Source organism: Pipra filicauda, unplaced genomic scaffold (assembly GCF_003945595.2).
Source record: "Pipra filicauda isolate LSUMZ 115617 unplaced genomic scaffold, ASM394559v2 scaffold14_size4853619_pilon, whole genome shotgun sequence".
Taxonomy (NCBI): Eukaryota; Metazoa; Chordata; class Aves; order Passeriformes; family Pipridae; genus Pipra; species Pipra filicauda.
In genome coordinates, this window is record NW_024103985.1 from 3,681,858 (window position 1) to 3,702,444 (window position 20,587).

At 45.1% G+C, this 20,587-nt stretch overlaps 1 protein-coding gene across 13 annotated transcripts in view; it reads left to right on the forward strand.

Moving 5' to 3' along the window:
* Window positions 1-20,587, forward strand: part of FBRSL1 (fibrosin like 1) — a 509,440-nt gene that overhangs the window by 64,203 nt on the left and 424,650 nt on the right. The window contains exon 1 of one of the 13 annotated variants that reach the window (XM_027733082.2): window positions 16,680-16,695. The exons of the other annotated variants lie outside the window; for them this stretch is intronic. The gene's annotated coding sequence lies outside the window, so the exon portion shown is untranslated. Of the gene's footprint in view, window positions 1-16,679; window positions 16,696-20,587 lie in introns of those variants that run through there. 13 annotated transcript variants of the gene reach the window in all.

Sequence of the window (20,587 nt, forward strand, 5' to 3'; positions counted from 1 at the left end):
ACTTGTTTCAAGTGTAAAATACGTCCTGCAGCCTCTCCCTCCAATGTCAACGTCCTTCCCTATCTCCCTTTTACTGGAATGTGTGTAAAGTGTTTCAAAACTCGCCTCTTCTTTCTGTAATGAGGAGTCGGGAGAGAGGGGAGTAAAAACAAGCCACTGCCATTTCCAAGCAATCTTATTTGTCTGGCACTGAGACTTACTGTGGTTTGCAGTAAGTCTCTTTGCTGCCTTCACAAGTGACTCTGAAAGCAAGGAGTGAGCCGTCCCGTCCGCAGCTCTGGATGTTTGTCTCCCTTTGCCTCCCACCCTTGGGAAGCAGGCTGCTAGTGTAGTTTGCATGTATTTTGCCAGCTGATTTTGTATTAAATAAAGCCCCACCCGTGCTGTTCCCTTCTGAGGGAGGCATTTTGCAGGTGGCTGATACTGGAACGTCATCACGGGCTCACAGGCGGGACGTGCAGTTACTCCAAGGTGCTGCTCTGGGTGCTTGGCCAGCATTCCACCAACAAGCTGGTTTTGGTTGAGCAGATGTTTGTTAATCTTTGTGACTGTAGTGGGCCAATCTTGGCTGGGTGCCAGGTGTCCACTAAAGTCACTCTATCCCTCCCTTTCTCAGCTGGACAGGGAAGGGAAAAGGCTTGTGGGTCAAGAGAAGAGATCACTCACCAGTTACCATCACAGGCAGAACAGACTTGACTGGGGGAATTCGTTTGATTTATTACCAATCCAATCAGAGTAGGGTAGTGAGAAATAAAACCAAATCTTAAAAACACCTGCCCAGTTTTCCCCTTCTTCTTAAATCTGTTATCCCAGAGGCACTGCCAGCATCACTGATGGGCTTGGCTTTGGCCAGGAGTGGGTCCCCCTTGGAGCTGTCTGCATTGGCTCCATTGCACAGGGGGAAGCCTCTGGCAGCTTCTCACAGAGACCATCCTGTAGCCCCCCTGCAAGCCCCCCAGACCCCTCCCTGCTACTGAAACCTCACCTCACAAACCCAGCGCAGTGAGAAGCTCCCTCACCATCCTGTCAAGCCTGGCACAGGGGACAGATGTTTGATGAAAGCACTGAAATATTTAACTAGGATATTTTTCCCCCTGCAGCCAGGATTGCTTGTTGTGCCTATTAATCTTTTACAAGTCTTGCATCTGCTCAGAGGTGGGTTGTTTCAGGCTCCAAATGAATTTTGTGTGTATGTGCGTGGTTTGAAACAGTGGTATAATGAACAAACATGATGTGTATGTGAATAAATTGAATGCATAAAGCAGATGAATTAACTCCTCAGTAGCTGAAAGTCTCTTCCTATAACAATAATAAAAAAAAAAAATCTGCTAATGCCCCTTCTCCTGTGGGTGTTTACTCCTCTCTTTTAGGAGCATCTTTACCCTCCATCTTGTATAATTAAGGTTGCAATGAGGAGAGCTTGTCCTCTCATATGCGGACTTGTAAAGCCTGGGTGCAGCATTGCCAGGTAGTGCAGAGCTCTCATCCCAAGTTAGCAGCTTTCCCATTTATGAGGAATTTATTTTCAGCTAAGACAGTACCTTTCTGTAAAGCTTATTTCTCCTGCATAAGCTCATCAGCAGAGCCACTGGGTCTCCATTTCCTGGTGTTGTAGCAGGTACCTGTTCACCAGGGCTGGGGACTGAAACACAGTAACAGCCTGGGATAACCTGGCAGATTGCACACAGGTGTTTTCTTTCCTTATTCAGAACTTGCCCCTCCCTGCCCCCCAAGAGTAGCCTTGTTGGACAATATTTTATACACCGTGTTGCACTTCAGTAAAAAAAAAAATAAACTCACCCTAGTTAATAGAGATTAATACTTGTAATTGAAAAGCTCTCTGAAATGTTGGGTTTTTTTCCTCTGCTACTTCTGACTTGATGGCTCATGGTTGTTTTTTTCCCAGTCTATTCCAGCCCTCTTTTCTTTGAATGTTGCAATTCTGAGCTTAAAGTCCAGTATTGTCTTTTAAATATCTCATGGGTGTAATCCAGTTTTTGTTTTCTTTAAAATTGGTTGGCTTTTGAATTGTCCTTTTCTCCGTGTATTAACTGAAGCAAAATGGGAAATTGTCACATAGACCCATCTGACTTTCCCCTTCTCCAAACAGAGGATAAGTTATTGATTCAGTATTTTTAGAAGTAAGAGTAGCACCAATTTGAAAATGATTTAGCACAGCCAGAGTTTTAGTAACCACTTTGAGAACATATCAGGGCAATCCCATGAGATGATAGTGTATGATGATAATTATGCTTTAGCAGAATAGGCCTATGGAATGAGCAGCTCGAGCTCAGACACTTATACCCATGCTTTAAGGTCTGCAATTAATTCAGCTTTAAGAATTAAGTGTTCTTCTCTGCATGTTCATATTTTATGTGCAAGATTAACTTGCTTAGTCTGTAAATTCACTAGATATTTTCTGTTTGCATGAACCTGCCGAGTTTGAGGGATGTTGCTCGTGTCACACAAAGTGACTAAAGTCCCTGGGATGTCTTTTTTGAGCAAATGTTCTCAGAAAATGTCCTCACTTAATTGTAATCGAAAATTAATTGTTCAGATGTCCGTCATCCTTTTTTTTTCATGCCTCACGTATTCTGCCCAGTAACATTCCTCTTCCTTATGATTCATTAGTCTTCAGATTGCTTAAAAATATCCTGGACTGGGAAGACATATTAGCAAAGTCATAACTATATTGGCGGATGAAAATAATCTCTTCTCAAGTGTCTACGTACGTGCCAAGATCACATCATGCATACAGAGAATAAATGAGTGGGCTGGTGAATGAGCAGCCTTTTGAAGGACTTCTTTTGTTAATCACCGGCAAAATTGGTCAGAGAGCTTAAAGGCTTGAAAGAAAAATCAAATGGATGTTTTTCAGAATTTTTATCACCTTTTACTCATCATCAGGATGCTTTTTTCATGTAAGAGCTCCGTGTGGTCCACCTGTTCCTCCCGTGAACTCCCTCGTGCTGGGCCTCAAATCCGCTGGCTAAATGCACATAGCAGCTTGACAGTTTGCAGTCTTGAGGGCTGCTCAGGTTAAGTAAAATATAGTCAACTCTTCAGAGGTGTTTGTGGCATTGCTGTATTAATCATGCCAGAGAATTACAAGTTCTTTGTGGCCTGCCTGCCCGCCCTGCACATCTCCCTCCTGGCCGTGCCGCGGGGCAGCCCCCAGTGCTTGCTGTGGAAACATAAGTAGGATTTGTTTAATCGTTGGTGTTGCCTGAGAAGAAGAAATCCACAGGAGTGAGGGGGATCGTGATTCTTGTTAGAAACATAATTGTTTCATTGTGATTTGCCGTGATTGTCTCGTTTTGCAAATCAGGCCCAGGGAAACCATCCATTGGAAAAGAGGGAGGCTGACTTAGCAGCTCTTGTACCTGCTGGGGAATGTCTTCTCTGCTAGTGGTGGTTCACTGCTTTTGTGAGGGATGAGCAGAACGTGGAGTCTTGAGTTTAGCTCAGGGATAGGAGTGAGAGCAGGCAGGGTTGGTGTGCAGCGGGGCGGGGGGTTGTTGCTGTTGCTGCAGGATCCCGCGCAGCTTGAGCCGCGTCGCTTGGCTGTGCCAGGGAAGGGGGAGAGATGGAAAAAAATCTCGGGGACCTGAAGTGTGACCTCAGACCTATTTACACGCGTTGGGTCTCCATCTGTTCTCCAAACACTGGCGAGCGGGCGGGTCCCGGCGTGGCAGGGCCGGCTGTGCCCGGCTGCGTTTGCGGGGTCACTCTTCCACTACCGTGAGTGGTTAATGGAACCCACTCTGGCAAAGTAATGGAGCGTGTCAGGCTTTCCTTTTGGTTACCTTCATAGGTGATTATGTAGGACATCCAAACTGTCTTCCTGAATATGGCGAGATTTAGTACAAGGAGTGCTAAAGGAGTACAAGGAAATTAAAATGGAAAGCATAGGCAAGGCAGGCATTTATAAATGATTGAACTAAATTAGACTCAGTAGAATGAGCTGCAGCTGTGACAGCGATGTTTCTTTCTTCAGGTAAATAACATTACCCATCATTACTGGTTATGCTAAAGGGCCATAATTCCATGTTAACATGTCTTATTGCAGCTTGATAAGTCGTAGCCTAATCTCCATTACCAGACTGCCCGTAAATATTAGAGAGATGTGGACGGGGAAGGTAAAGAATGAAATCTGGCTTTGATGCAGCAGTATCAGTGCTGGCTGGCCTCTAACAGGTCATAGCTGAGTCATTTGAGATAAAGCAATTCTTGTAATGTGTATGATGACTTTACATTTTTATTTAACTCAATATAAACCTGTATTGTCACTTATTCACTTTTTTAAAGGGAAAAAAAGTTTGTCTTAAAAAGCCTTGATGACTTCTGCACTTGAGGAAATACAAACAAGTTTCAGCTTTAAGGTTGTGAGTGTGTTGTGGTGTTGCACCACAAATGCAATACCGCTCTTGTTTTCACTTCAGTAAGTTATTGCTTTTTGTGGACAATAAAACCACAGGCTGTTGAAATTATATGGTATAATAATGGAGTCAAATCCACATGCTCAAGTGATCCTGTGTGTTTTTGACATTTTATTGAATTGATGAACAGGTAAAAGGTTGGATTTTTTTTTTTTCCCCTTGCTGCTAGAGATTGAGAGAAAACAGAGGAGCACAAACCTTTTCAGTTAACCACTCCTGGGAAACACACGTGGCATTTTCACTGCTTTTTGCCAAAGCGGTCGAGGGTGTTCGTCCTTTGGGCTGGAGTGGAAGTAAATGACACTGTAGTGCCTGCAGTTTGGACTCCTAACTTCTGAACTCCTGTGGAGTTTCAACCACCACTCATTTGTTACAGAAACATTTAGACTGAAGTTGAAATCAATGGATTAGCTCTGTTTTGTGACCCTTTCAAAAACATTGCGTGCCAAATCCGCTGAAACAATTTCCATTGAAAAGCTCCGTGTGGTTTTTTCCCTCCCTATTCTACGTGGCAGACTGTGCAAGAGCAGCTTTTTTAATATTTTAAAGCAACAGGAGTGGCAAAGAGAAGTTTGATACGTGACTAACCACAGGTGACTGTCTTCCCAACTCTGCTGTGTGTGTTCCTCAAAGTTTTAATAGAATTGTAATGGAAAGAGCAGCACGTAGATACCTCACTGGGACAACCCCATCCTTGGGATGGGGTGGGAAAGAGAGTAATCTATCTGAAAGGCAAATAATTTGGGGCTCTAATGGAGCAAAAACTGACCAGTGATCATAAATATCCTGTCAGGGAGAAGGGGAAGAAGAAACTTGAGACACAGGAATGTGAGTAAATCAACACGGAACAAGTTGGGGCATGAACTTGGAAAATACCAGTGATATCTTAAAGGTCTCTTCCAACCTCAACAGTTCTCCCATTCCATAACCAGCTGTGTGCAGTGAGCACGGGGAAGCCTGTCCATCCTCCCCAGCTGCAGAGATCAGCCAGCCTGGCTTTGGGGAGGACATTCACAGCCATGTGATGATGGATGTACTGGTGGTGTTTTCCCTGGGCAAGCAGAAGTGGGCACAGCATCCTTCTGAAGACAACCGTGGGCTTGCAGAGATAGAAGTGACATTCATTTCCATCGCTCTGTTGTGTGTTTTCCTCTGGTTTTACTGGTTTGTTTTTTTTTTTCATTGTTTTCTGTTCCCACTCCACGCTTTCAAAGCTTGTTTTCCCTGCCTCAGATTTATTGAGGGAGCATGAGGGAAAAATGAAATGAAGTAATATATTTTGCTTGTCGTCGTTTTGCTGTCAGTTGAGTCTTAGTGGTACCATTAGTCATTTTCTGACACATTGCCTTACCTGGGTGAGTTTTGCTCCCCTCTCAGTGTGTTTGGCTGAATTTTTAAACGTGTTTTCGTGGGTTGCCACGCATCCTGAGACTGGGAAGTGTGCTTTTTCTAAATTCATTTACTTTTTGAGCTTTCAGAGCTTTTCTCCCCTCACCCCCTTCCATCAGTCTGTATTTGTGAGAGCTCTCCAGGGCTGGGAATGAGCTTTATCTCTGTTGACACAATTAGCTGGTTCGCAGGGTGAGTGTGATGGTGAAGCTACGCAGGTCTGGTGGAATGTAATTACAGAGCAGCCTCAGAGCCCCAAAGAAGATTGTAATAGTGAACTTGACCAAGGAGTCTTTATTTCTGCAGAGCTCTGCTCTGTAGGGGTGCCTGTGACAATCCCCAAGCTTATTTTACTTACATGAGGATTCAGAATGGCTGGCTTCGTTACGTTTCTAGAATCACAGAGTGGTTTGTGCACTTTTAAGTTATTATCTTTGGACTATACCTGCATTAATGGCCTTTTGGGTTCAATGGCAGAAATGTGAAGACTGTGGTATCAAATACCTGGCTAACTTGGTAGCTGTACTAGTTAAAGCAGAGGTGTTAAAAGTATTTTGAGAGAGAAAACTTTTAGCTGAAGACTATGAGTACGGATCACAAACTGGTTCTAAGAGTTGACTAAAAGGGCAATAAATATGTCCCTAATCAGAACAGTTTGATTTTGAGCATTTCTTAGTGGGATCATTCATCTGCAGCTGAAGGCTGATAAATGTTGGTGTAAAGCCTTTAGTAAATCACAACTCGAGGGCAGGCAGTGGAGCGTGTGGGAGTGCTCAAGGAGAGCATACAAGTCAAATGAACTGTCTTTTAGCCCAAAGTGAAGTTGCAGGCCAGGTTCTTTGTCCCCTCCACTCCAAGCTTTTCTATGTCCCACCTTTCTTGAAAATAAAACTTAATTTGCTTCCCTTTGCTCCCCCTGACTGTGAATCATTCCACTGCCTCCCTTGGCATGGACTCATAAACTGTGTCTCCACAAAGTGCAAGATGAGACCAGTCAGGAAAACTCAGGCTGTCAAGTTCCATTTTAAAAAAAGAGGATTTTTATTTAGTTTGGTTTCTTCAAATGTGAGCATCAGGAAGAGAAGCCAGTGTCATCTACTACATTATTGCTGTGATGTGTTTGGGGTTATAACAGTTACTGTAATGCTAACACGGGCTGGCATCTGTTTTGTTTCAGCTTTAGTGATTGAAAATTACCAAAAAAACCATCGTACTTTTGGGGCTGAGATATGGGGAGAAGGGTTAGCCAAGAAGCCCTCTCAACATGGAGCTGTTACCCCTGCTAGAATGTCTCTGTGGGTGACTTGGATGTTGGTAAAGGAACTTGCATGTTGGTTTGGAGGAGAATTCTTTTGAACATAGACAGTAATTTCATAATTAGCCCTTAAAATTACATGGTAGTGAAAACTCAGAAACATTAAGTATCACAAACATTAAAGCATCTGTTTCATATTTTAACCGTTCTTGTCTGGATCCCTCTTGCTGCCCTTGAAAAGGCAGTGAAGAAGATAGTGTGCTTTGAGTTAGTGTGAGCACTGCCTAGAAGGGTAAAGATGATTAAAAGCAGCTACTGAGCTGGCCATAAGCACAGGCCATGGGATGCTCTGAAAGGACAGGGAAATATTTTCGTGCAGTCGGGAGTGTGTGTGTGCTGAACAAGCAGATTTCATTTTAACCGTCTTTAATATTCAGTGATAGAAAGTTTAGTTTAGGTAACATAATTTTCAAACATCCACTGACACAACAGTGATATTTACACTGAGTACAAGACTTTCTGTCTCTTAGCAGGAGCCTTGTGCGTTCAGGTAAGATTTCAGTGAACAGAATTCACAATTAAAAAAAGTCTGATGGCTGCTTCCACTGTTGTTCTCCACACAGATATTTTAATTTTCCTTCTGGTGAAAGCCTGTTGCTCAAAAAGAGCCAGAAGATGATGTCACTGGAATCAACTGTTACACCAAATTACTGAAATTTAACACTAGTTTCCCCCTACTGCCCCCACCTTGTTCACCTCATAGTTATCCTCCACCTGTCAGGAATGCCTGTGTCCAAACGAAGTTAGAGTCTGAAGCTCTTTGGGATTTGTTTTGTCTCTGGTACTTGAGAAAAGGCTTCTTGTCCTACAGATATATGAAGCATTTTCACCATCTCCATTGATAATTGACTGACGAGTCACAGATCAAAAAAATTCAGGAAAATCAATTTAGCAGTCTTTAACTTTGAATTGTAGAGAAGGAAGATACAACTTAATTGCTTCTCTATAAGAGTAGAGGTGTTTTTAAAATTGTGCTGAAAAACATTTCCTTTAATGTTTGGTATAAACAGTGTTAAAGATATTTTCTATCTAATTTATTCTGCCTGTATAGACTTTATTTTTAAATGTCAGTTTGCCTCTCTGTAAATTAAGTGTAAGGTGATGACTAACATCACAGCTTTTCCCAACAGCTTACACATTTGCATGTTCCTGGGGCCTTCATTCTCGCTTTTGTTTGAGGTTTTTTTGCCTGTTAGGAGTGTCTGAGTGAGACTTGGAAGCCCAGACCTGCCTCAGCTCTAAAGGCAAGAGTGGAGTTGCTTCCTTCCTTCCCAGTAGATATTCCTTGCAAAGAACCCAGGGCTGTTAAGTCCTGGTTCTGGAATCCCTAGTGGAGGAGGCAGTTTCTGGCACTGAAGAGGAAAATGCAAAATAGCCCTTCTCCTTGAGTCTGTAGCTGCACACACGTGGGGATTAGTCACGAGAGAGACACAAGTGTTGAAGGACAGCAGTGGAAGCTGAACCTCTGGCAGGCAAATCCCTGCCAGCAGTGGGCATGCCCTGAGCCCAGAAACACCGTGGTTGGGTTTGAATCCATATTCTTTTTGAGTTTGAATCCATATTCTTTTCAACTTTGACACAGACTTGTGTCCAATGTGCCCTCAGGTGCTCTGGTTTTGCCACAAAGCTGCTCAGTGTTGAGGTGCAGCCAGGAGAGCAGGAACAGGGTACCCCAGGGTGCTGAGACCTGGTTGTGGTTAACCCCTTGTGGAAAGAGCAGCGAGGCCTTAAAATTATCAGCCTTGCCATCACAGGGCTTTCCTGCCTCACCTTTCGTGCCTGATCTACCTACAGGAGTATTTGAAAGCTCTGAAATGTTAACACTCACAGTTTAAGTATCTCTTGAAAACATTAACAGCAGAGTCACGTATTTGTGTACGGCAGTGGAGCAAAACTAGGCTAGTGACATCTGCCTAAATTTTTGTTCTTACAGACTTAATGTGTTTTCTCAGTTCAGAGAGCACTCAGAACCCCCATGCTTTGGAGGAAGCTTTTTTATTTACTGGACTCTGAACTGCCTGAACCAGTTGCTGGCTGCTGGGATGTTAACCTGTTGAGTTTATCTAAAGTGGGGTATTTTCTGTCTGCTGACACCATTCAAGTCTCTCAAATTCCCAAACTCCTCTAGCGCTGCTTTCAGGGAAGAGAGTGTGTAACAGATGTACCTCATCTTTTGCAGGGTGGTCTAGACTGTCATGGTGGTTTAGAAATAAAATGTATTAATAATGAACGTTCATAACACCACCATTGCTATTAATGTTATTTATTCACAGCTGCTTTGATCCTCCTTTCTTCAGTCTTGGCTGCAGTGCAAGGGGCAGCATAAAACCCGTGATTTGAAGCCCTGAAGGGAAGGGATGAGCCAGGACAGAGGGATATTCCTCTCTGTGGAACAAACACTACGTGTGAGGGTGATTTCTGCTGGGAAAAGGGCAAAAGGAGGGAGTGGGGGGGGAAAAGATAAAATATCTTTGAGGCCAGGAGTGTCTGTTTGAAAAAACCTTTTGTAGTTTTAAAAAAAAAAATTAGGTTGAAAGAGGGAAGGGTGCAGTGAAGGGATTGGAGGGTGAGAATGTGAACTTAGCAGCACAGACGTGAAGGTCTGACAGTCCAAGGTGGGGGGGAATTGTTGTGTGCCCAGCCCAGGCAGCAAAACAGAGGTTTCAGACTTAGCAAAGCTGTTTAGCTGCTGTGGCAATAATTGATGCCTCCCTGGGAGAAAGCCTGTGTGTTCTGGTGCATCCCCTGCCTCCTGAGGGCTGCAAAGATCCTGACTTCCATATGTGCTGGGGAGGGCCAATTTCTTAAATGAGCTTGCAAATAGAAACTGTACCCCAGTTTCAAAAGGTTAGTAGGTGGAAAAAAAACTCTGCCTGACTTGCTGGTATGAGAAGGAGTTTTATTCCAGGCAGACTTTTAAAATACATATTCCCAGCATTTATCAGAACAAGCTGAGAGCCAAGTTATGATGCTTCTCAGATTTTTGTTCCCAGGGCCAACCCACCCTCAATGTTCATTAGCAAATAAAAGTGCCTCATGACCCACACACTTGGCTTGCAGTACCCCAGCCATCTTGTTAGCATTTGAAGTCATAGTACAACTTGCATAGATTTCCCAAGCAAGCTCAGTAATTTTATGTTTGGAGAGTTTGAGCCAACTGGTCTTACTTCCAAGAGAAACACTGTGTGTTCATCCACTTTACCTTTACAACCAGGGAGAGGAAAAGGGTTCGTGTGGTCTGTCTTTTGTAGTCTCTCCTGTGGGACTGCAGAACTGCCCTCCTGAAATTTCTTTTACAACAGAATCGCTTTCAACTTTTTTCTTGTGTTCCCTTAAGAAAAATAAGGTAAAAAGAAATCACTGGGGTGCTGGTCCCCAGTGGAGGGAATTGAGCCTTTCTTGGTGATTGGCTCGTGTTGCTCGTAGTTATCTTTTACAGACTCTTCTAGAAGTAATCAAAATACTACAAACTGTAGAAATTTGGATGACTGCTGCAGTGACATGGCTTTGGTACTTTCAGGAAAGGGATAGGCTGTCCCTGCCATCTTTTCATCCATCCCAGCTTTGGGTTTGTGACCAGGCTGGGAGGGATCAAAGGGTTGCTGATAGACTTCACTGGTTTGAAAAGGCGAAGGGAGAAGCGAATGTGTTTGAAGCAGCCTCTGGGGATATTGATGAATGAACATCTGGTCAGAATTAAGTATTACTTACTGCAGTAAAAAACCAAAATGCAAGGTGGCTAACAGCCAGGAGATGGCTGATGATACGTACAGTGGATTACATTCTGCAAACTGCACAGAGGTCTCTCCTGCTGCCTCCACCTCGAGGCTTACAAGCCTAAATATACACAGATAGTTCCTACTGCCATGTCTGGGGCCTTCCCCAGCCCTGTTTCAATAGCTCCTCTCTTGACCTCCAGGCATCTGCTTTCTGAAGTCCTACCCAGTACTGTGAAGTGACCTGTGACCGTGACAGATGGTTCACAAACACATGCATTTTATTTAGGTGGTCAATTTGTGATGCATTTTAGGAAGCTGATCTACATAGGAAGAATTTTCAGTAAATTGGATCCCAGATTATAAAAAGGGCCAAAGAGAAGGTTTAAAACTGGTGAAAATAGCCAGCTGGTGTTTAAAATAGCTTTCTTAAACACTGCATCCTCAGCTGATGGGTCTGTTCAGTTTATGATTTGCAGTGTATATGTCTGAACTTTCTTGGTGTATCTTTTGTGTCTTGGCCAAATATGTTGGAAGTCATGGTGATTTTACTTTCTATTTTACCAGACTGAGGTAGTAATTCTGTCTTCAGTGCAGCAAAGTTAATTGTTAAGGAAGTAGAAGGTCTGGATTCCTAAGGAACTTCGTGATTTTCTAAAGAGCTCAATAAACTAATTTTGGTAAACTGACAGTATTCTCTATTAAAACAGATTAGACAGAGAATTGTGCTTACTTTAAGCAAGTATAGAGCACCAAGAACGTGCTGAAATGTCATCTTTGCATGTCGTTATACAGTTGCATGGCTGCAGTCAAATTTTGTGTGTATAGGTGTAATTTCTGTAGTTCTTGAGAATTGTTTTGCTGGAAGCTGTTTCTACTGAATGATGGCCTTGGATATTGGGCATGAGGATGCTCTGGTTCCACTATGAAGTGAGAGTTCTGCTTCATGTGAGCAATTTTCCACGCTATCACAGAGCAAGGAAGGCTCATTTGCAGCACTTGGTCACTGCTGCACCTGAACTGACTTCTACTAACCTACCTGAGTAATTATTTGAAATAGTATTTAGTGCCCCAAGTGTACGACGTGCTTGACAAATACAGGAAAAAGTATTTTCTCTGAAAAGCATGTTTTAGGTGGACTGTGTGTCAATCCCTGTTTATTTCTAGTCTTTCTCACTTTCCAGCTGATCTTTGACCAATTTAAATAAATTGACCTTTGGGGTTTTTGAGATAGAAAGGAATAAGGATGCGACTAAAATGTCATGAAAACCGCTGGGCTGACTCTGGGGATCTCTACACCATGTTATCTTCCCTTTTATCTGAAAACTCTGTTCTGATGTGCTTTGATCTTCAAGGACTTTTAAAACATGCTTTTTTATGTGCAAATGGCTACTTAAAAGTTTACAGATTCACAGCACGTGTGCAGTGTAAGGCTCTCTTAAGACTGCTTTTGATATGTGACTGTATCTACACAAAAATAATCCTGGAGCACCTAAACAAGCTTACTTTGTATGATAATACCTGGTTCTTACTGGTGTGTTTTGTCTCTGGGTGTTGAGACTTTGTAAGGATTTGGTTTAATTTTCCTCATTTTACAGACAGGAGGAGGGAATGGGAGCTGGGAAATAGTTGTTTAGGACGGGGAGTGGGGAGAGAAAAAGAAGGGGTAATTTTCATTTCCAGCAAGGCTGGGGAATGGAGGCACAAATAGCAACTGCCTTGCCTGAACACCCAGTCTGATACTCCATAGGATCACATGTTTTTTTTCTCCTGGGCATGCGAGCCTGCAGCTGATGAGATGCACCATGTCTGGTGTTTGGTTTACACGAACATTTATTTTGATTCTGCGAAGGTTTATAGTGTCTCATGAAGACATGTTTATTGTGCCTTAAAACCTGATTTCCCCTTGCTTGATCCCCCTCCCATCTGAAGGACTTCTGGTATCTCAGTCAAAACCAAAGCCTGGTCTTTCTGTTGCTAAACAAAGGAAAATATGTGGAGCTTTTCTGTTTATTTGTACTGCAGTCTAATTTGTGTTCTGGTGGAACAAGAGTGTGGTGTAGGACTGCAGGCCGTGCAGTACCAGTGGTGTTGGAGGAAGGGTGTCATCTCTTCCTGATTGCACATTTGGACTATTTGCATCCCAGTAGCTGAACGTTTTCACGTGCCTCAGTAATTTGTTGTAAAACAAGGCTGACTGACAGCAGATTCCAAAGAATCTCAACTGGAAATGGCCATGCAAATTACTCAGCACCTCTCAGTGACCACCAAAGCCATTAGTTTCCTTGGAGAATGTGGAGAGGAGAATTAATTAACAGGAATGGACAGGGAAAGGAGTAATAGATAAACAGCTGTTCAGAGAGGAGATAAAAAGCAGTTCATCAAGCAGGACACATGATTTGTGGGGAGATCTTTTAAGTACTTGGATAGTGTCACCCAGTAAGAGACCACCCCCCCTTCCCAAGTCTTTCCAGCAGTCTCTCGAAGGAGGCAGAGATCAGGGAAGCGAGCACTGATCTTGGTTGACCCTTCCCTGCAAACACCTTCCCTCCCTGCCACCTCCCGAGAACTGGCACAGCTTTCCTGCGCCAGCAGGCGCGTCTATCCTGCCATCTGTGCTGTGTGTGAAGAGGCAAAGGTGCCAAACTTCAGCCAGGGTCTGGCGAGAGACTTGTTCTGATCGGGGTGGGAGACTGAGCAGGGATGGAGCTCCTCCTCACACACATTCCAGCACGTTGTTCCAAACCTGGTGCTGCCTGATCTTCTGGAGGGTGTCTGGGTGATGTGGGGTGAAGATGGTCCTCAGGGCCCAGAGCTCCTGCAGGATTAGAGCCTGGGCCCCTTGATTAATTTATTGAGTCAGGCAGAGCAGGGAACTGAAACAGTGGGGAGACAGAAGAGTTGTGATACAGTGGGGAGAGTTACAGCCCTGATATGTTGTTCTTTTGCTCCTCTTCACCTGCTAGCAGTTGGCTCTGTTTTTCCCAGTGCACTGCTGAGAGCTGCTATAAACTGAAATCAAACTTGATCTTGCCAAATGCAAGTTAAAATGTTGCAATGTTTCTCAAATCCTTTTTTTTAGAACTACAGACTTCTAAGGCTCTCACCCTCAGTATTTCCTCCTCTTTATTCTTCCTTCTCCTGTGATTCATGAAGTGACCTTGTGCTCCTGTGCATGAAAAAAATGCAAGCATTATGTTCATAATTGCGTCAGATCACACAGAGCTACGTTTTGCTGGCACGTTTGTACAAGCTCCTGTTCTGCATATTGGAATATTTTCATGCTGGCTTCCAAAATTCATGAGCAAGGGCAAGCTAGGTTTTTGTGTTGGACAGAAATCAAAAGGATCCGGAAATGTAGCCAGTGACTGTAGAATAAAAGCAATTATCACATGCAACAGTATGTAAATGTGTTTATTAGGAATGTGTATGTCCCTTGTTAGCGTGTATCTTAGTGCCACAGTGTCTTTCATTCTGACAATGGTCTTGTGAGACATAATAGCGCTGCTTTTCCCATTTTGTAAAGCTTCATCCTAAATAACTTCCCCTTCAAATTAATTCTCTTGGCCCCCTTTCAGACATGCTATTATTTTCTTTTCTTACCAGCCATCTAGTGATGTGGTTGACCTTGGTTTTCATATCCTGCAGGCCAGATCAACTACTTCCTGAAAAATATCTGACCAAGGGGAAATGCAAGGCAGGATAGAGATTTCTGACATGTTCTGCTTTCTGTGCACAAGGTGGATGGTGATGAGGCAGGAGAAGCTTGTAGAATAACCTTGGAGGCAGCTTCGGCAGTGGGGATGATCAGGGAATTATCTTTTGGAAATCTGTCAGTGCTGCCTCTTTAAAAGCAAACACCTCCACCCCCCAGACAGACAGACCTAAGCAAGGTGGTGTGTGTGTGTTGGGCAAGGGAGGTTTTGCTGTACCTGGTTAAGAAACAAACTCTGACAGCTGGTTAAAGACACAGGTGGTGCAATGCAGGGTGCTCTGTGGAAACATTTTCTACAGCACCAGGAGAGCTTTTGTTGTTTTTACCTCGAACCACATCTGTGCAACATCTGTTGTTTTAAAAGCACATACCTGTCATTAAGTGTACATAATTAACTTAATTTCATTTGAAACTCTGTTTAATTTCTTATAATGACGCACGGGCTGGTTTTCTGTGGGGAAACTTTGTTGAGGAGTATACGTGGAGCAAGCGAGTCTGCCCTGGAATGTAAGAGCAGCAAAGCTTTTGGCCTTGAAAAGAGGGTGAAGATTTCTGAAGAAAACACCTTCTACTTGATAACATGTTTTTGGCAGGAAAGATTTCTTCGTGTCACAGAGTTTGTCTGATCCCATCAAACTTCCCATTCACGTAGCAATACTTTAAAGGGACTTGAACAGATCATATGTCTGGGGTTTGCTGCCAGAGCCTGTGCAAGGTAAGGGGTGCAGGCCAGCCCCTCCGTGCCTGTCTCCTGTGGCCACTGGGTGGTCATGCTGAAGTACAAACATAGCATCATAGCTGCCAAATTTGTCTCCTTTCCAACTTGTAAAAGCCATCCTGTAGGCTGGAAACAGGACAGCAGTGAGCTTGAGCCAAGGTGGCTTTGGGAGAAAGGGGAAAGTAAATAAAAAGTGCAGACTGCAGCTCAGGATATAAAAATCCCTTCCTTCCTGTAAGCAGTGGTGCAGGGACAGGATCGGCCGGTGGTGACTGGTGTTCACCCACTGGTGACTTTCCCAGCAGCTGTCATAATGTTATTCTTTTCTACAGCCTCTTTTGTTTTTGTTAAGAAATTGTTTCAAACATTTCAGCCTTGATCCTGTGAGAAGGAATTAAAAGTTTTGGCAGCTGGGCTTCATCCACTGCTCCTTCCTTCCCTCCCTCCCCCAGAAAACGCTCCTCTGTGGAGCTGTGGCCACAATCCCTGTCTGCAGCATCCCTGGCACTGGGTGGGCGCGGGGTGGCCGGGGCTGAGCGGCGCCAGGGCGAGTGGCAGTGGCAGTGCCCTGTGGTGAAGCAGCTGTAACAGAATTCCCTGCTGCGTGTGAGGGAGCCCTTAATAAGAACTGAAAGCTTATTCTCTCTCTGGACACAGCTCAAAAGCCAGTTGTGGGGTTTTGGGGGGGAAATGTGCAATGGCGGGCGCTGGGGAAGGGGAGGAGGGGGTGCCCTGTCCCCTTATTGTTGCCCCTTTAGGTGGTGTTCGAATGAGGAAAGGATTAGTAGAAAGGCCCCAAGGGCTCGCTCAATACATGTTTTCTTCAGCATTTGTGTCTGGTGATGGGAGGAGGGCTCTGATGGTCCGGTTAGCTTGGCTGGGCACCCAGCAGGACCAGTGTGTCTAAAGAGGAGGAAAAGCCTGGGCTGAGCCCTCCCAGCTGTGCCCAGGCAGAGAGGGGCTGAGGAAACCTCTCCAGACGGGGTCTGCACAGCTCTGCATCAGTTTGGACCGGGGACGAGGCCGAGGGCTCAGCCTGACCCTCATCTCCGATCGTCAGCAGCAGTGCCCCAGCCTGGCTCCGGAGGGTGGCCCGTGGGTCCCCGTCCCCAGCAAACGGGGCTTTACCTCCCCAGCACTCCCATCCCTCACCCCTGGCCATCCCGTGTCCTGGCAGTGCCGCGGCTCCGGGGTCCCCCTCACCTGCGGAGAGCTGAGGACAGCGGTGGGCAGGAAGCAGGCAGGAGGTGCGCTGGGACCGTGTCTGACGCGGAACAAGGAGTCCGTGAGGGAAAACTGCCAGGTGGCGTTTGAGGATGGCACTTGGAACATGGACGTGCCTGCAGGACGGTGTGCAGTGCTGAGAAGTGAAGGCCCAAGGAAGTGGCGGGGGGCACGTGGAGGTGGGAGCGTGAGGGGAAGGCCTGGAAACGTGGCGGGGGGCACGTGGAGGTGGGAGCGTGAGGTGAGGCCCTGCCAAGAACACGGGGCCAGGCGGCTGCAGTGCCCCTGGCAGAGACCCAGCAGGACAGCTCGTCTGGGAGCTGGTGGGGTCCCATGTGGGTTCAGGAGGCTGTGCTGCCTCCCAACAGGGAGCAGGTTTGGACCCTGTGTCACACACCCGTGCCAGCTGCTGACCAGGGGTGCTAAGACACGGTTGATAAAACGAAAGCACAAGGGCACTCGGGTCACTGGTACCATGTGGAAAAAAGAGAAGACGGGAAAGAAATGCAGCCAAGAGAGGGAGAAGGTGTTGTCCCTTTTGGAGTGGCGCTGCTTCCACAGCAGTAAGTACGCCTGTGGTACTTGGGGATCATCAGGCTCAGGAAACCTTTTTATTTTCTTTTTTTCCTCCGGTTATTTCCCCACGAAAGGTCATGTTCTGACGTGGTCACGGCTGATTTGTGATCCGTGCCCATCCTTTCCCTGCTCAGGGGGGCTGTGGATTCTTCTGCTTGCAGGACTGTTTGCTCAGGGCAACGATTTGACTCCAGTCCCCCTGCTTGTTATTCGTACTACTAAAAACCCTTCTCAGCACTTGCCTGAGCTTAGGCCGTGATATTTCTAGTTTTCAGAGTGATTTGCCTTCTCTCCTGATATAATTTAGATGGGGAACTGTAATCAATCAGTCAGCATAGTAATTGCCTGTTTAGCACAGAGGACAGTTGAGAGGTTGCCTTGCATTTAAGGAGGCTTCTCTGGTGGAGACAGAGCCGAGAGGTCAGCACCCTCTGACTCCAGGGATCCATTCCCCGGGGAACATGTGTCTCTCTTTTGGGGGATACAGAGGGGGACAGCAGTGTGGTTTAACTGGTATTGATTGTTGTACTGCTGTGGTGTCCTGTGGAAGAATGGCAGTGGTGGGACCCTGTGTGATCCTAACTGGCTGCTTGGCTAGAACATCATCATAGGAAATACATCCAGCAGAAATCATAATGGGGTCATGGTCAGTTGATGTCTCGGATTACTTGGAGATTTAAAGGTGATATTTGCTCATATTTGGGAAAGTAACATGGGGGATATAATCCAGAATTCCAGCTAATAGGGAACATGTTTTGTAAGCTCTCTCCCAAATATGCCTCTGAAGAGGAGGTACCAGTGCACTGAAACAAAAGGGAAAGGACAGTTTGCCTGTAGGACATGTAGAAGTCGAGTAGTAAGATGAGTTGGTAAGCAGATGATGAAGCTTATTCCAGGTACAGTTATGTTTCCTGTGATACTATTTTCCAAGTCATTGACTTTACTTGATCAGGTAGCAAGACTCTAGTGGGTTTTGGTCAGCCTGCTTTTCTTGTCCATCTGCATAACATCTCACTGCCTGGCAGATGTTTACAGCACTGTCCCAAAGTCCCTTTTCTAAAAGCAGTAATCCAGATAAATGGCAGCTCCTGCAGAGAAGCCATTTCAAATCATTGGTCAGTGAACCACATAGTTCTGCTTCTGTAAAACCACAGCTTCTGCTATTTGCAATGTTAGAAACATGTTAAAAATGTACAGCTTTGTCCCTTCCCCTCTTTTCCCTTGCCAGCTGCTGTGTGGTGATCCCAGACAGTTAACTTGTGCTGCCATTATTGGCAGGAGCTGGCTGGTTGTGTTCAGCAACCACCAAAACCTCGTATGTTTTTCCGACCGTTTTATTTCAGAAGTTCTCTAAACAACAAAGTAATAATAAAATATGAAATCAACAAACACCGCTTGAGGTCGTGACAAAAAAATTTAAAAAAAATGGAAAAGGTCAGTAAGAGGCATTAAAATGTAAAATCTGAGAGCACGTAAAAACGGACAAGTTTTTGGACAGAAAACGTCAGTGGATTTGAACTCGCCAGAAATCTGAGCTCCAGTCCAGATGCCTGCAGTTGACTGTGTCCAATTAAACCAGGGGCACGTCTCCTCGGGAAGGAGTCCTCAGTCGTACCGGTATGAGCGGTTTTGCGTTTCTCACTCCTGCACACGTGTTGTGATGTGCTGTACAAGGTTTCTAAGATGGCTGAGCTCTTCCACACCGATGGAAGCTCTCTGGTTCCCTCCCCTTCGCCAGTTCAGGCAGTTGGTTGATCTTTGGGTGGCCGTGAGCTGTTTTGCTCAGCGTCAGTTGTGCCAGCACAAGACAGTCTCCTCCTCCCATTTTTTTTTCTTCTTTTTTTTTTTTAACGTGAAATGAGGGTGTTAATTCCTTGTGCCATTCTCCGTTTCCTGGTCTGAATGGATGTTGAAATAGCTGAGCTGCCACAGCTTGCAGCAGGGAGCACACAGTGGCGTGAGGCTGGGCATGGGGTGGGCAGTAGAGGAAAGGCAGAGAGCGTGACAGGAACTGCTGTAAGCCACTGTTACAGCCAAGCACATCACCAGACCGCAGCGTAAGTGCTACTGAAGGATTCAATAAATATTCAACAGAAGAAATATGTCCATTGTGAATTAAATTGAAAAGAAAATAGTTAATTCAGATTTGGACATCCGGTAGGAGGGTGCCTGTAGCTTGCTGCAGAATTGCTTGTAGCAACTGAATGTTTTTCTGCTTATTGTTCAGACTTCCGGTGGAAGTTTGATATTTGGTTTCTGTAACCTGTTTAAAGAGAGTCTTTTGACTATTTAACACCTTAAATTAAAAAATTCCATTGCAGTCTATACAGAGGAGATAAGCACTTCTTAAACTATTGTCATTAAAAAACAGCTCCTGAGGATTTTACTGTGGGGCTTTGCCTGTGGTTATGACCATTGTAGAGTCCTTTCATGGGGCTGTGGGGTATGCATCGTTAGGGGCTGTACAGAAACGGGGTGTACATCACTGGGGAGTGTACAGAATCTAAGACAAGTTGTGGCTTTAGGAATTACACTGAAATGCTGCATCTAAACCAGGCAGGAAGAAAAGGATAAACCTTGTTGAGTCCTTTTTCTGGAGACTTTTTAGAGCCCTGGGTTACATAAGAAATGAGTCGCCAGGTTTCCTACCTTGCTGGCTCCTGGTCTCATCAACACTTGTTCTCTCCTGCCCATCTCCAAAGGCTCTCCACGAACACCAGATTGCAGAGCAGGTGCTATGTGACTCTCGCTCTCTAGCAAGGCAGTGGAGTGCTTTTGCTTGTGTTTTGCAGTAGTAATTCATCTGTGTTTTAATTTAAGTAGGCTCCTTGTTCTCCAAGAAGATTTGACACGCACACCCCCTCTCCAGATCAAAACCCCACCCTGCGTCTTTATCCATCCAATTTTCACTACTGTGAGGTGGTTGGCACCACGCTGCGTGGCAGTGGGAAGCCCTGCATTGCCAGAAGGCTGGCAGGTATTTTTAGTATAGCCTGTTTGGCAAGGAAGGAGACATGTCCCTCTTTCCCCTTGAGAAAGGAAGGACTGTAGGCTATGGTGTGGTTGGATGGTGCTTGTGTAGCTTTCTAAAGTCTTACTGTGGTAACTGGTTGCCTTCACCTATTGTTTGTAAAGAAATGTTTAATGCATGGGTGCTCCAGTTGCCACAGCTGTCTTAGCTTTTGCCTTTCCCTGTCTGTCTCTCCCTATTTTTTCCTCTCTTTGTCTCAAATTAGCGCCACAATTAAAGTGTGAAGCCTGCTGGCAGCTCACTAGTAATTACTGTACAATGAAAGAGAGGAACATCTGTCAAAGCTGGGACAAGATAACAGCTGTAATTGATTGCCACATCATGGAGCTTGACCACCAGCAGATGGCTGGGGCCAGGTTTGAAAAGCAGTGGTCCCAGGATCCGGGGTGACTCTTCTGAGGTGACCGTGGGAATTACACCTGTCCAGAGGCAGCCACACAAGGCTCCATCCTTTGGGTTCCTTT